The 12,390-nt window shown below is 40.3% G+C and overlaps 1 protein-coding gene across 1 annotated transcript in view; it reads left to right on the forward strand.

Annotated features, from left to right (window-relative positions):
* The first annotated feature begins 11,926 nt into the window (after positions 1 to 11,926).
* The window catches only part of LOC148150195 (general transcription factor II-I repeat domain-containing protein 2A-like), a 90,704-nt gene continuing 90,240 nt past the window's right edge, over positions 11,927 to 12,390 (forward strand). The window contains exon 1 of the mRNA XM_087986551.1: positions 11,927 to 12,010. The gene's annotated coding sequence lies outside the window, so the exon portion shown is untranslated. The remainder of the gene's footprint in view (positions 12,011 to 12,390) is intronic.

Here is a 12,390-nt window from a genome sequence, read left to right on the forward strand (position 1 = left end):
GGCGAATCTACTACCGTTGCAGGCAAAGCATTCCATACCCTTACTACTCTGAGTAAAGAAACTACCTCTGACATCTGTCATACCTATCTCCCCTCACTTTAAAGTTGTGTCCCCTCGTGTTTGCCGTCCCCATACTTGAAAAAAGGCCCTCCCTGTCCACCCTATCTAACCCTCTGATTATCTTGTATGTCTCTATTAATAGACAATAGGTGCAGGAGTAGGCCATTCTGCCCTTCGAGTCTGCACTACCATTCAATATGATATGGCTGATCATCCTTAATCAGTATCCTGTTCCTGCCTTATCTCCATAACCCTTGATTCCACTATCCTTGAGAGCTTGTTCCAACTCTTTCTTAAATGAATCCAGAGACTGGGCCTCCACTGCCCTCTGGGGCAGAGCATTCCACACAGCCACCACTCTTTGGGTGAAGAAGTTTCTCCTCATCTCTGTCCTAAATGGTCTACCCATATTTTTAAGCTGTGTCCTCTGGTTCGGCACGCACCCATCAGCGGGAACATGTTTCCTGCCTCCAGAGTGTCCAATCCTTTAATAATCTTATATGTCTCAATCAGATCCCCTCTCAGTCTTCTAAACTCAAGGGTATACAAGCCCAGTTGCTCCAGTAAAGTAGTCCCGCCATTCCAGGAATTGACCTCGTGAACCTACGCTGCACTCCCTCAATAGCCAGAATGTCTTTCCTCAAATTTGGAGACCAGAACTGCACACAGTACTCCAGGTGTGGTCTCACCAAGGCCCTGTACAGCTGCAGAAGAACCTCTTCGCTTCTATACTCAATCCCTCTTGTTATGAAGGCCAGCATGCTATTAGCCTTCTTCAGTACCTGCTGTACCTGCATGCTTACCTTCATTGACTGGTGCACAAGAACACCCAGATCTCTTTGTACTGCCCCTTTACGTATTAAGTCACCTCTCAACCTTCTTCTCTCTAATGAGAACAGCCTCAAGGTCCTCAGCCTTTCCTCGTAAGACATTCCTTCCATACCAGGCAACATCCTAGTAAATCTCCTCTGCACCCTTTCCAAGCTTCCACATCCTTCTTATAATGCGGTGACCAGAACTGTACACAATACTCCAAGTTTGGCCGTACCAGAGCTTTGTACAGCTGCAGCATAACCTCCTGGTTCTGGAACTCAATCCCTCTATTAATAAAGGCCAAAACACTGTATGCCTTCTTAACAACCCTGTCAACCTGGGTGGCAACTTTCAGGGATCTGTGTACGTGAACACCGAGATCTCTCTGCTCATTTGCACTCCCAAGAATCTTACCATTAGCCCAGTACATTGCATTCCGATTACTCCGTCCAAAGTGCATCACCTCACACTTGTCCACATTAAACTCCATTTGACACCTTTCAGCCCAGCTCTGCATCCTATCTATGTCTTTGCAACTTACTACATCCTTCGTCACTATCCACAACTCCACCGACCTTAGTGTCGTCCGCAAATTTGCTAACCCACCCTTCTAAGCCCTCATCCAGGTCATTTACAAAAATGACGAACAGCAGTGGACCCAACACCGACCCTTGCGGTACGCCGCTAGTAACTGGACACCAAGATAAACATGGTAAAAACAATGACTGCAGATTCTGGAAACCAGATTTTGGATTAGTGGTGCTGGAAGAGCACAGCAGTTCAGGCAGCATCCAAGGAGCAGCAAATCGACGTTTCGGGCAAAAGCCTGATGAAGGGCTTTTGCCCGAAACGTCGATTTTGCTGCTCCTCGGATGCTGCCTGAACTGCTGCGCTCTTCTAGCACCACTAATCCAAAAACCAAGATAAAGATGTTCTATCAACTACAACCCTTTGTTTTCTTTCAACAAGCCAATTACTGATCCAAACTGCTATGTCTCCCACAATCCCATTCCTCCGCATTTTGTACAATAGCCTATTGTGGGGAACCTTATCGAACTCCTTGCTGAAATCCATATACACCACATCAACCTGTTTACTCTCATCTACCTATTTGGTCACTTTGTCAAAAAACTCAATAAGATTCATTAGGTACGGCCTACCCTTCACAAAATCGTGCTGACTGTCCCTGATCAGATTATTCTTTTCTAGATAGTTATAAATCCTATCTCTTATAACCTTTTCCAACACTTCCCCAACAACTGAAGTGAGATTCACTGGTCTGTAATTACCAGGGTTGTCTGTACTACCGTTTTTGAACAAGGGAACCACATTTGCTATCCTCCAGTCCTCAGGCACTATTCCTGTAGACAATGATGATTTGAAGATCAATGCCAAAGGCTCGGCAATCTCTTCCCTTGCTTCCAAGGATAGATCCCATCCAGCCCAGGGGACTTGTCTATTTTCACACTCTGCAGTATTTCTAATACCTCTTCCTTGTCTTGTTACTTCTTCCAAAGCACATTACCTCATCGTTTTCAGAGATAAGTTCCATCTGCCACTGATCTGTCCATCTGACCAACCCATCTATATCCTCTTGTAACCTAAGACCTTCTTCCCTCACTGTTAGCCACAGAAATTTAACATACCCCTCCCCATGCATTCTCGTTTATATACATCACAAACAATAAGGGAACAAGCACTGATCACTGTCATATGCCACTAGACACTGGACTCCAGTCATACAGCCTCTACCACCATACTCTGTCTCCTACCATTAAGCCAACTTTGGATCTATCTTGCCAAGTTACCCTGAATCCACATGTTTTATCTTCTTTATTGGTCTCCCATGTGGGACTTTGTCTAACGCTCTGCCGAAATCCATGTAAACTATATCTACTATACTATTCGCATCCACACACCGGATCACCTCATTAGAAAATTCAGTCAGATTTATTAGGCTTGACCTCCCTCTGACAAGCCATGCTGACTATCCCTAATCAAACCTTGCTTTGCCAAGTACAAAATAATTTGACAGCTCAAATGATCTCCAACTGTGACAACATTTAGTGCTGTCTGGCCCTAATTTTGAGGCTTCTACCTTATTTAAATTTGGCAGTTGTTCCTGTATTGTGATGCAGTTCACCACTTACGGGTCCCAGAAATGTCAGTTGTTGAAAAGGCCTTTAACAGGAAAGGGCAGGAAGAGTGAGAGACATTAAGATGGGGTACAGCTGCACTGGAAGATGAATAGTATAATTTTGTAGAGTTAGGATAGAATTGACTCTGGTGACTACACAAAACATAAGTGCCAAATATAAACAATTCAACAATTAAGAAAGGTTAGCCACAATCTTTCAATTCTGATTAACGTAGTGCCAAAGGATTAGAGGTGTTGCACCTGCATTTGACAGAGCAAATGGAGAAAAACTGTTTTCACTAGCTGGAGGATTGGTAACTTCAGAATCCAGATTTCAGGCAATTGGCATCAGGGAAGTGACGGGGGTTCCTTTTACTCAATAAGTTGTTATGAATTGCCGAATTTGGCTTAAAAGGTGGCAGAAGTGAATTCACCTTAAAAAGGAAATTGGATCTCTCTTTTAAAATAAGAAATGTGCAGGGCTATAAGGAATAAGCAGGGGAATGGGCCTAATTGGATAGCCTTTTTTGAGAGCTGTCATAGGTACGATGGACTGAAAGGCCTTCTTCTATGCCATAACATTCTGTAATTCTAAAAGAAGAAAAAAATCAAAGAAGAAGCATTGTAAATAAGACATAAAGAGGAAATCTGGGCAGAGTATGTAAGTGCCATGTCATTCATTACCACATCTTTAACACCCCTGCAAAACTTGAAGCTTTTGCTCCATTGTTGAATGGAAGAAGAATGGACTCCAAAGACAACTTTAAACCAGATTTGAAATGTAGGGAGATGAATAATCCATGTTTTATGATCAATTTTTATGTTGAGTCTTATTGTGTTTTCCTTTTATGCAGGAGCTGACAAGTTCAGTTTTTATTGAGAAGCTTCTTCCTTTTAAAAACAAGTTGAAACGGGGCATGTCTGTATGCGTAACTTAAAAGGGGCCCAACCCTATGTTGTAAATTTCAAATAATTTTCACATGAATAATATCCTCCCTGTTGGTGCTGAATCAGTGGTTTTATGCTGAGATCCAGCTTGCAGAGCTACTTTTGGAAAAATTCCACTGCTTCCCTTTAATCTGTTGCATTCCAACTAATTCAATTTAAGGACATTTTGAATGCCTGTGATTTGTAATTTAGAATTATAACTTTGACATAATGATTTGGATCAGTTTCCAAGAACATTGCTACCAAAATACCGTTTGAAAGTACAGCGAGTGATCTTCTTATGTAGACCAGTGTTTAATAGTATGCCAGGTTATTGTGTATATCTTGTATTTGGCATTTTAATTGGCTTAGGGCAAACCACCTTGCTTTTTAACCAAGATTGTTTTGTTGCCGGTTTTGATTTTCAATTATCTTTTCACAAAGGCAATCTGGTACCTTTCCAAAGTGGACATTCCTTATGGATGAGCTTAGGCAATGAGTTTTGGCAGGATAGTCAGCCTGAGAGACCAATTTTAAATTTTTTCTCTAATCAGACGTGCAGACAATCTAGCAGATGACATTTGTAATACTAGTTTCCCCTAGATGCACAAACTTTTATTATGGTGCCAACTGATGTCAATACTGAAAAAGTCAGATTCCAAATGAAAGAAATCACTTTTTAAAACTTTAGTTAGTGATAATCAATCATTAAAGCATATTCACATAAACCTATGGACTTTCTTCAGCAATAGAGCAACAATTTATTACACAAAAGAGAAAAACAAATAAAAAGTAAATTAAGTTAACTAGATATAGAAGAATTTAGGAAAAAAAGTCTTAAAACACACAGTAGCTCCAAGTTTACAACATATTTTCCAATGCTATCACATTAACAGAGATTTAAACTCCAAGAAATGATTCATCTGTACCAAATCTTTTAAGTTTTACGTTCCATTCTTTGAGCTGTAGAGTCTAGCCTACATTGCCAGGCAATGACCATTTCCAATAAGAGACAATCTAACTACCACCCACCTTGACATTCATTGGTATTGCCATCACTACCAACTCCGTCCTCAGGGTTACCATTGATCAGAAACTCAACTGGTCTCTCCACATAAACACAGTAGCTACAAGGGCAGTGCAGAAGCTAGGAATGCTGTGGTGGGTAACCCACATCCTGACTCCCTAAAACCTGTACATCATCTACAAGGAACAAATCAGGAATGTGATGGAATACTCCCTACTTGCCTGGATGAGTGCAGCTCCAACAACACAATAAAAACTTGACACCATTCAGGACAAAGAACCCACTTTATTGGGATCACATCCACTCCCTTCACCACTGAAGCTCAGTAACAGCAGTGCATACCACAAGATGCACTACAGAAATCCACCAAAGATCCTCAGACATTACCTTCCGAATCCATGACTACTTCCATTTATAAGGACAAAGGCAGCAGATACATGGGAACACCACCTTCAAGATTGCCCCAGCGACTCTTTATCCTGACTTGGAACCTTATCGCGGTTCCTTCACACTCATTGGGTCAAAATCCTGGAATTCTCTCTGTAAGGGCATTGTGGGTCAACCAACAGCACGTGGACTGTAGCAGTTCAAGAACACCTTCTCATAAGCAACTAGGGATGAGCAATTCATGCTGGCCAGCCAGTGTCGCCCATGAGTAAATAAAATAAATACTCAATGACTGAGAACTTAAACTTCCTCAGCATTTAATAAACTGCATTTTAACCACATTATCACATTTTCACCAGATACTGCTGGTTAGGAAGTTTCAGAAACTAAAGCTTTTCTACTGAGCTAACTTATTTCCTGAACTGTTCTATACTCTAGTAAGGAGAGGAAACTAAACTTGCTTCTGACCTCACTCAGGTCTCCTCTGAACTGCACTGAAAGCTTTCCATCCCTGAGATTTACAATTCCAAAATCAATCCTTTTTGATTCCAAACCGAAAAAACGCTAATGACCTTCAATGTTTCCTCCACCTGTTGAAAACCATAGGTAAAAACAATTTTCCATCAGCGGTCCAGGATTCCCTGGTCTTTGACAGGATAGGTCAATGTTTTGGAAGAACTGACCTTTCTCGTTTACTTTTAAAAAGTAGCCACACCGAGATGCCATCACTTGGAAGCAAAACAGGAAGGTAGATTATTATCTGATTGGGAAGCAGGATGTACAATGGGACCTGGGTCCTTGGACACCAGTTGCTGAAAGCAAGCATGTAAGTGCAGCAGGTAGTGAAGAAGGCAAATGGCCTTATGGCCTTCATAGTGAGAGGATTCAAGTACAAGAGCAAAGATATCTTGCTGCAATTGTACAGGTCCTTGGTGAGACCAAAGAAGCCTAAAGTATTGTGTGCAGTTTTGGTCTCCTTACCTGAAGAAAGGTATTCTGGCAATGGAAGGAATGCAACAAGACTTTCCCAAATTAATAGCTGGGATGGTAGGACTGAAGTATGGTGAAAGAATAGAGTATTTGGAATTATATTCATTGGAGTTTAAAAGAATGAGAAACCTATAAAATTCCAACAAGATTAGACAGAGTAGTGTTTTCACCCTGAGAGAACAAAGATCAATACAGCACAGGTACAGGCCATTCGGCCCTCCAAGCCTATGCCAACTCATTTTGCCCTTCCATTCTCATACTGTCTTCACTTATAGGTTCTGTATCCCTCTATTCCCTTCCTATTCATGTATTCATTCAACTGCTACTTGAATGTTGCTAGTGTCTGCTTGTACCACCTCTGGCAGCATGTTCCAAGCACTCGCCAACCTTTGTGTGAAAAATATGCCTTGTACATCTCTTTTAAACTCTTCCCCCCACCCACCCAACCTTGAACCTAGTAATTGACCCCTCCACCCTGGAGAAAAAGCCTCATACACTCAGTCCATGCCATTCACAATCTTATAAATTTCTATCAGGGCTCCCCTCAACTTCCTGCATTCCAGTGAAAACAAACCCGTCTATCCAACCTTCTTCACAGCTAAAATCCACCACACCAGGCAACATCCTGGCAATTGTTTTCTGTTCCCTCTCCAAAGCATCCACATCTTTCTGGTAGTGTGGTGACCAGAACTGTTTGCAATATTCCAAGTGTGGCCTAATTAAAGTTCTATAAAGCTGCAGCATAACTTACCTTTACTTAGAGTCAATACCCCTTCTAATGAAGGTAGATATGCCATAGGCCTTTTTTACTACCTTATCTACCTACACTGCCACTTTCAGTGATCTGTGGACCTGCACACCCAGATTCCTCTGATTATCAATACTCCTAAGGGTTCAGCCATTCATTGTAAAGTTTCCATCTGTACTTAACCTTCTGAAGTGCATCACCTCACATTTTGTCCAGATTAAACTCCACCTGCCATTTTTCAGCCCATGGCTCCAACTCAGTCCATGTCACATTTTATAAATTCTTACTTTGGAAATAGAACAGCCTGACTCAAGGTTGGAATACAGACTCTAACCTCACACCTTTAATGCATTGTTTGAGCTGAAATGTCACTTTTTTTTTTATAAAACATTAAGTTACATTGGGAATGTGAGTTGAAAAAGTTCTGGGAATTACATATTAATGGATCAAAACTTGCAACCCCATTCTAGGTGATTAAAGACTTAACAGCAATCTAGGCTTGTTCAATACATTGCATCAGTTGTATGACACTTTGGTCTTTTACTATAAATTCTATGTCCTGTGATCCAGCCCCACTAGCTAACTGATGAAGGAACAGCACTCTGAACGCTTGTACTTCCAAATAAATCTGTTCGACTATAATGTGGTGTTGTGATTTTTAATTTTATCCTATGACTAAGTCAGTTCTGTATCCATCTTCCCAGCTCACTGCTGATACCATGCAGTGATACCATTCACCATTTGTACCAGTCTGCCAGGAGGGACCTTATCAAAGGTTTTACTGAAGTCCATGTAGACAACATCAACCACTTTTCCGTCATTAATCATCTTTGTCATCTCCTCAAAAACCTCGATCAAATTAGAGAGGCATGACCTCCCCTGCACAAAACCATTCTGTCTATTGCTAGTAAGTCCACTTATATCTAAATTTGTTCAGATCTTGTCCCTGAGAATCTTTTCTAATAATTTTCCTACCACTGACGTGAGGCTCACAGGTGTGTAATTTCCTGAATTATCTCTGCTATCCTTCTTAAACAATGAAACAACTTTGTGTATTCTAAAGTGCTCACCTGTGGGATACAAAGGTGTGGGAAGCTAGGGAAGTGATTGATGGGCCCCTTGCTGATATATTTGTATCATTGATAGTGATAGGTGAGGTGCCGGAAGACTGGAGTTGGCTAATGTGGTGCCAATATTTAAGAAGGATGGTAAGAAAAGCCAGGGAACTAGAGACTGGCAAGCCTGACATCGGTGGTGGGCAAGTTGTTGGAGGGAATCCTCAGAGAGAGGAATTACATGATTTGGAAAGGCAAGGACTGATTAGGGATAGTCAGCATGACTTTGTGTGTGGGAAATCACATCTCACGAACTTAACTGAGTTTTTTGAAGAAGTAACAAAGAGGATTGATGAGGCCAGAGCGATGGATTGATCTATATGGACTTCAGTAAGGCGTTTAATGAGGTTCCTCATGGTAGATTGGTTAGCAAGGTTAGATCTTGTGGAATACAGGGAGAGTTAGCCATTTGGATACAGAACTTGCTTGAAGGTAGAAGACAGAGGGTGGTGGTGGAGGGTTGCTTTTCAGACTGGAGCAGTCTGACCAGTGACCAGTGGTGTGCCACAAGGATTCGTGCTGGGTTCACTGCTTTTTGTCATTTATTTAAGTGACTTGGATGTGAACGTAAGAGGTATAGTTAGTAAGTTTTCAGATGACACCAAAATTGGAGGTGTAGTGGACAGTGATGAAGATTACCTCAGAGTACAATGGGATCTTGATCAGATGGGCCAGTGGTCTGAGGACCATTTGTTATATTTCTAATTCAGAAGAAAGTGCAATATTTTGTTCTCATTAATATTTAGTTTAGCCTTTGTTTTGTGACCTTCTGCTACAGTTTCTGATGTCCAACTGATTCCATGGATTATGACTAGTGCAAAGTCACCCTAATATGGCTTGCAAATGGTGGTTCGATACTGTTTACAATGCAGAGCTATGCAGATTCCAAGCAGAATGATGATACTTGCACTTCAGCTTATTGTTCCTATGCATTGTATTGGTGACCCATTGTCTGCTGAAAATTGTACATTGATATGCTTCATCATGGATTCCCACCTCTGTGGGCACATGCTTTTTAGAATGCAGAATGGCATTATATTGACAATATTCCCTGTTAATTTTAGTCAGTAATGAATAGCTACCAGTTTGTAGAAGACAAATCATTTGAATTTTTGCAAATACTTTGGATGATATTGATGTTTTCCACCAGATTGACAGTGTGAAACGGATCATCACTTTGGTTTGTCTTGTATAGCATCAGATCCTGTCTTGTCAATCATTTCATTTATGTGTCTTTGGAACATACGTTTTACTGCACTAGTGCATGGGTCTTTGTAACTGCCTGATGACTTTTTCTGTCACATGCCTTTCAAAATTGAATGAAAGCTGAGAATTTCCTTGGTGCATCAGAAGGCCAGACCTTCCACACGTCTTACTATGTTTGTATTTTCTAGAGACTGTCTTGACTATTGAACTTGGACTTAGGATGTATGAGCTTCAGCAAGCTATAAGGATTATTTTGTACTTACATCTATCCTTGAGTAACTGCTTGCTATAAATCATCAACTTTTCTTGCAAATCCTACAAATTTATTTGCTAGCTCCTCATCTGAAAAACCACAATGCACTCTTTTCTCTGCATCCATGATGAAGTGTTCAATGGTTTCTGTAAGCTACTGTTGAAGGGACATGAATTCCGGTTGATGAGTTTTGAAACTTAATCTGATTCTGAATTAGTCTTCCAAGATGGCACATCTTTTGATGATCTGTTAAGTCTTTTTAGCTATTAATCCTGACATGTTTAGTCTCTATTGTTAAGCAAGTGTTAATGGTTTGTTTTTTTCTGCATCAAACACACCCATATCTAGAAACCAGCGCATTGCAAATGCTTAAACACTTACAATTCAGTTGGGAGATCTGCTGTGTCCCAACTGAAATTTGGAAATTTTGTGGACATTTTTATGGTCTTTGACCTTCCCTTGCCTGCCATTCATCTGGCACACACCCCAGTCACTTATCTTTCTCAAATGAATTAAACTGACCTGGGCTAAAGAGTTGTTTGTTTACCAGCTGTGTTTATAACACTCACTGACCAAAACATTGAGGGCATGGTCTCATGCACTATAGCATGAGTTAAGACTGTCAATCATATGTTTCTCCTCTGTTTAGCCTCATAAGCATGATAATTTTCCCCACTGTTTAACATGTTAATGATAATTGTCTTATCAGGGAACGATTAACTCTGTGGGTTTGTTTAGTTAAAACTATAAAACACAGTAAGTTATGAAGCAAACATTCGGTGTGCACAACTTGGAAATTCATAGGAGGCTAATTAGCAGCGAGAATCACAACAGTATGTGTGTGCACAACACAGAATTTTATTGGTGAACTCTGTTAAAGATGAGGCACATGTACAATGGTTGGTGCAGTAGAAGCAATTTTCTTTTGTATTCTGTTTGCTTCAGCAATCCAACATTAATCCTACTGTCCTGTGTTCTCTTGGTGGACATGAATAGTCCTCTGCTTCAAATACTTATCCAATTTGCACTTAAAAAATGCATCGTCTCTATATTCTCTACAGAAATGAACCTGTATAACAAAAGCCCTGTAACTTCTCATCCCAATCACTTGGAGACCATTTTAAATCTCTGACACCTCATCACTGAGAAACTCTAACTGAGAAACACTGAGGACAATTCTAAACCAATCAGTTATTGAGGAAGTGTGAAATGATCAGATTGCTGACTTTATTTTCTATTGATTTCAGTTTGAAGTGAAGTTGTGTGACCTTTAAACAAGAAAGCAATCTGAACATGTCCAGTGCATTCCAGGCAGAGTAGATAAAATTGAGCCTAGATTTTCCATATTCATTGTTTTTAAATTATCCATTCAATCTCCTCTTAGTCTTCTCTTTTCCAGTGGATATAATTCAAGTATATCATGTTTTTCCTCATTACTATGGTTTCCATTCTTGACATTGTGAATTAATACCTTATGATCACAATGGTTTAACTGACCTTTCTATAATAGATTCAAAACTGTACAACATTTTCTTTCAATTCAATATTCCTTCTCTCTACACTGAGATTTATAACCAAAAATGTATGCTTACCAGCAACTGGATGTTATAGGAAGCACTTAAAGCTAACAGATGTTTGTCCTGTCAGTCTTGTATGGATTTAAACATCCCAGATATGACAAGCTGGCTTCAAACTCATTTAAAGTTGAGATAATTTGTGATGTTATTGATTTTCTTTACACTAGGCATTACATCATAATGATTCATTTCTTCAGCATACTTTAAACACTGTAACTGTTTCCATTTTGTTTGGGAATAGTTTGAACAACAGGGGCCTAGATATACTGCCAGAATTTCCATTGATGGCCTCACTCCAACCAGCGGCTGTTTACTAGATTAACACCTTTTGCTTTGTGTTGCCAAGCCAGCAACTTCTTGCCAGAGACTCCAGCTGTTAATTCATGGCTCATTTAAATCCAATTTCAGGTCTGTGAATCTGCCGGAAGCAATTTTTATCACTGAATTGCACACAAATTAGCAAAACATAATAGGAATTTTCAACTTTCTCCAAGCCTTAAGTTGAGCCATATTGCTTCCATAAGAAGGTAGTGTTGAACCAAGCTTGGTAATGCTGCACAGTTAGCATCCATGCAAAATGATTCTGATTTTTGTAGCAACACAAACTACATGATGTTATTCAAGTGTGAGGTTGCCCAACTTGAATTTAGTAAACACTGTGAGCTCTCTTTGCAGAGATGGGTCTGGAATTTTCCGAGAGCTGCTGTGACTCCATTTGTAACTTCACTGGAATTGCAGCAGGAACACCGTTGACTCCTCTGAGTTGCTAGGTAAGTGACTCTTGTCTACATAAGGTAAAAATAAGTTAGAGCTTCAGTTCCTAGTCACTGATCAGAAAGTTCCTCTTGTGAGGGAGACTAGCACAAGAACTATAATGGGAGATCTTACTTACCTGCATATTGACTGGGATACTGGAAATGTAAGGGTCAGCATGGGGTAAGTGTTCCTGGATTGTGTTCAGGAGAATGTCTTACATTAGTATGTAAACTGTGAGTAATTAAAGTTGATAAGGGACTGGATGAGATGTATCCAAGGATATTCAAAGAAGTGGAAATTGCAGACACAATATCTTTCAGTGACGGTGATGCCAGAAAATTGGAGAATTGCAAACATTATACCCTTGTTCAAAAGAAGTTGTGAAGATTGCCTC

The sequence above is a fragment of the Chiloscyllium plagiosum genome, unplaced genomic scaffold (genome assembly GCF_037043375.1).
Source record: "Chiloscyllium plagiosum isolate Xiang-an unplaced genomic scaffold, Cpla_swu_hap1 HiC_scaffold_4, whole genome shotgun sequence".
Classification (NCBI taxonomy): domain Eukaryota; kingdom Metazoa; phylum Chordata; class Chondrichthyes; order Orectolobiformes; family Hemiscylliidae; genus Chiloscyllium; species Chiloscyllium plagiosum.